Source organism: Aegilops tauschii, chromosome 5 (assembly GCF_002575655.3).
Source record: "Aegilops tauschii subsp. strangulata cultivar AL8/78 chromosome 5, Aet v6.0, whole genome shotgun sequence".
Lineage (NCBI taxonomy): Eukaryota > Viridiplantae > Streptophyta > Magnoliopsida > Poales > Poaceae > Aegilops > Aegilops tauschii.
Window position 1 is genome coordinate 33,327,482 of NC_053039.3, and position 4,372 is coordinate 33,331,853.

The following is a 4,372-nucleotide window of genomic DNA, read 5'->3' on the forward strand; positions in this document are numbered from 1 at the left end:
GGGGCCCACGAGGTAGGGGGCGCGCCCTAGGGGGGCAGGCACGCCCTCCACCCTCGTGGACAGGGTGTGGGCCCCTGATGTGGATTTTTCTTCCGGTATTTTTCTTATTTTCCAAATAGATGTTCCGTGGAATTTCAGATCATTCTGAGAACTTTTGTTTCTGCACATAAATAACACCATGGAAAGTCTGCTGAAAACAGCGTCAGTCCGGGTTAGTTCCATTCAAATCATGCAAGTTAGAGTCCAAAACAAGGGCAAAAGTGTTTGGAAAATAGATACGACGGAGACGTATCAGTAGACAAGATCTATCTATGTAGAGATAGACCCCATCGTTTTATCCTTAGTAGCAACGATACATACGTGTCGGTTCCCTTTCTGTCACTAGGATCAAGCACCGTAAGATCGAACCCACTACAAAGCACCTCTTCCCATTGCAAGATAAATAGATCAAGTTGGCCAAACAAAACCCAAATATCGGAGAAGAAATACAAGGCTATAAGCAATCATGCATATAAGAGATCAAAGAAACTCAAATAACTTTCATGGATATAAAATGATATAACTGATCATAAAGTCAACGTTCATCAGATCCCAACAAACACACCGCAAAAGAGTTACATCATATGGATCTCCAAAAGACCATTGTATTGAGAATTCAGCGAGAGAGAGGAAGCCATCTAGCTACTAACTACGGACCCGTAGGTCTACAAAGAACTACTCACGCATCATCGGAGAGGCACCAATGGAGGTGGTGAACCCCATCCGAGATGGTGTCTAGATTGGATCTGGTGGTTCTGGACTCTGCAGCGGCTGGATCAATATTTCGTCGACTCCCCTAGGGTTTCTGGAATATTGGGGTATTTATAGAGCAAAGAGGCGGTCCGGGGGCACTCGAGGTGGGCACAACCCACCAGGGCGCGCCTGGGCCTCCTGGGGCGCCCTGGTGGGTTGTGCTCTCCTCAGAGCACCCCCCGGGCGCAGCCAGGGCCCATTATGTTTCTCTGGTCCAAAAAAATCTCCGTAAAGTTTCGTGGCATTTGGACTCCGTCTGATGTTGATTTCCTATAATGTAAAAAACGTGCAGAAAACAACAACTGGCACTTGGCACTATGTCAATAGGTTAGTACCAAAAAATGATATAAAATGACTATAAAATGATTAAAAACATCCAAGATTCATAATATAATAGCATGGAACAATCAAAAATTATAGATACGTTGGAGACGTATCAGCATCCCCAAGCTTAACTCCTACTCGTCCTCGAGTAGGTAGGTGATAAAAACAAAAAAATTGATGTGGAATGCTGCCTAACATGTCATATCATATTATTTTCTTTATAGCATGGACATTTGGACTTTTATGTGATTCAAAGGAATAGTCTAGTTTTGACATGATAATTTAAATACTCAAGCATATCAACAAGCAACCATGTCTTTCAAAATATCAACGCTAAAATAAGTTATCCCTAGCCCATCATGCTCGATTATTGATCCATTCATGAAACACACTCGCATATTAGCTACACCCAATACTTAAGTACGATCATATTCCCTCCTAGTTGGTGCTTTTATAAGAGAAGATGGAGACTCGAATTCAAAATAAAAAATGCATAAAGTAAAAGAAAGGCCCTTCGCGGAGGGAAGTAGGGATTTTTAGAGGTGCCCGAGCTCAAAGCAAAAAACTTAGAGATAAAAACATTTTGGGAGGTGTATCCATCCCACCAACGAAAATGACTTAGAGTTCCCAACACTTTCCATGCTAGATATATCATACGCGGTTCCCAAACAGAAAATAAAGTTTATTCCTTTTTCCACCATACTTTCACTTTCCATGGCTACCCGTAGCCACGGTTGCCCTCCATACCAACACTTTCCAAGGAATTTATTATTTGACAACATAGAGTAAATTCATTTTTGCTTTTCGGCACTGGGCATCCCTAAAACCTTTGCCTTACTCTCGTGCAATGACAAGTGAATAAACACTCATCGTGAGAATAACACATCCAACATGGAAAATATTAGCCACCCCTCACCGCTCCGCGAGCGAAACAAATACACAAAAGAGAAGTTTATTTTGAAAATTAGAGATGGCACATGCAAATTTGCTTAGAACGGCAAAAGAATACCGCATATAGGTAGATATAGTGGACTCATGTGGCAAAACTGGTTTAAAGGATTTTGGATGCACAACTAGAGATCATACTTAGTGCAAAATGAAGGCTAGCAAAAAGATTGAGAAGCGACGAACCAAAAAACGAATAATCTCATAAGCAAGCATTAAGCATAATTAACACCGAATAATGCACCACAAGTAGAAATATAATTTCATTGCATGACTAGTGACTTTTGTACTTGCGTAGGGAATCACAAACCTTAAAACCAATATTCTTACTAAAGCATAATTACTCATCAACACAACCCACATATCACATCATCATATCTCAAAACTATTACTAAGAATCAAGTTTATTTTGTCCAATGATCTTCGTGAATGTTTTTATTATATCCTTCTTGGATATCTATCACTTTGGGACTAATTTTCATGTGTTGCAGAGCAATTCTAACAAGTCATGACATAATTTTGGATCTCTCAAATAGGTGTGTCCAGAAAGGGATCAAGCACTACAGGAAACAGGTAATTTGCCGTCTGTGGATCACAGACGGCAAAGATTTTGCCGTCAGGAAGTAGACGGCAAACTCAGACGGCAAAGTATAATCGGCAAAGAATACTTTGCCATCAGCTTTTCATCGTGAAGACGGCAAAGACTTTGCCGTCAGCCAAATCTGCTTCGCCGTTAGCCTTATAAATAACAGACCGCAAAGAATGCGGTCTTTGCCGTCAGTCAAAACATTTCCTTTGCTGTCATCAAGACTAAACTACAGACGGCAAAGAGTGTTTTTTATTATTTTTTTAAATTACGTCAGTTGAAGCATTCGGTGGTCGCCGGAGTAGCCAAATCCGGCAACCGCTGCCACTGCCGGGGAGCTCTAGTGCTTGGGGCATAGAGGAGGTTGTGGAGGCTCAGGCATGGCGGGGTCCGGCGAGGGGCGGCTTAGGCGCGGCGGGATCGAGCGAGGGATGGCTAAGATGGCTGCGGCGGGTCTGGTGAGTGACGGTCGCGGCGAAGTCCGGCGAGGGGCAGAGAGGACGAGGTTGGGGAGGCTTGGCCGTGGTGGGGTCGTGCGAGGGGAGGTCGCTGCGTGGAACGGAGAGGAGCGGCCGCGGCGGAGTCCGGCGAGGGGCGGAGAGGCAATGTCCGGCGAGGGGTCCGTCCAGAAATGAGCGCTTGGGGCAGGGACGATGATGCGGGGCCTCCAGCTTGGATGGCTGCAGGAGGCAGACGTCGGCGGCGTGCGGAGGGAGGAGGCCGTCAGAGGCGCGTGGAGGCAGGCGGCCGGGCGGAGGCCGGGCAGAGTCCGTTGGAGGCGCGCGGCGGCCGGGCGGAGGCCGGGCGGATGCCGTCGGAGGCGGGCCTGCCGGGCGGAGGCCGTTGGAGGCGCGCGGAGGCCAACGGAGGCCAGCGTAGGCCGGTGGCATGCGAAGTCTCGCGAAGATGGGAGGAGGCCAGCGGTGACGGGGTCCGGCGATGCAGCGGTGGCTTCTGGAGTATTGGTGCGGTGCCAGGCGAAGCACGGGCGGGCATCTCGATCGATGGTGCGTGGTGGGTGGGTGGAGACAGAGGACGTGCGTGGTGGGTGGGGCCCCTTGCATCGGTGGGTGGAGAGAGAGGACGTGGGGGCGTGGGAGAGAGATTGGGGAGCATGTGGAGCGGATGGTGCCACCTCATCGATCCAGGAGATCGATCCGCGAGATGTGTTTGTTTGCTTTGCCGTCTGCCTCTACTACTACAGACGGCAAAGATTTTTGCCGTCTGCATTTTGTATTACAGACGGCAAAGTGTGCACTTTGCCGTCTGTAATACAAAACGCAGACGGCAAAGATCTTTGCCATCTGTATTTATTTTTATAGACGGCAAAGTGAGGTCTTTACCGTCTGTGTTTTTTTGTAGACGGCAAAGTATATTTTGCCGTTAGTTTTTCTTTGCCGTCTTCTGATGACGGCAAACCCTTTCTTTGCCGTCTGGCCGACGGAAAGCAGACGGCAAAGACGCCTCCTGACGGCAAATTAGTTGTTTCCCGTAGTGAAGACTAAAAACACAAAACAAAACAAGCAAAGACTCATATCATACAAGACGCTCCAAGCAAAACACATATCATGTGATGAATAAAAACATAGCTTCGAGTAAAATACCGATGGTCGTTAGAAGAAAGAGGGGATGCCACTCGGGGGCGTCCCCAAGCTTAGTTGGTTGCTTATTTTTGGATAATAGCTTGGGATGTCGGGGCATCCCCAAGCTTAGGCTCTTCTATCC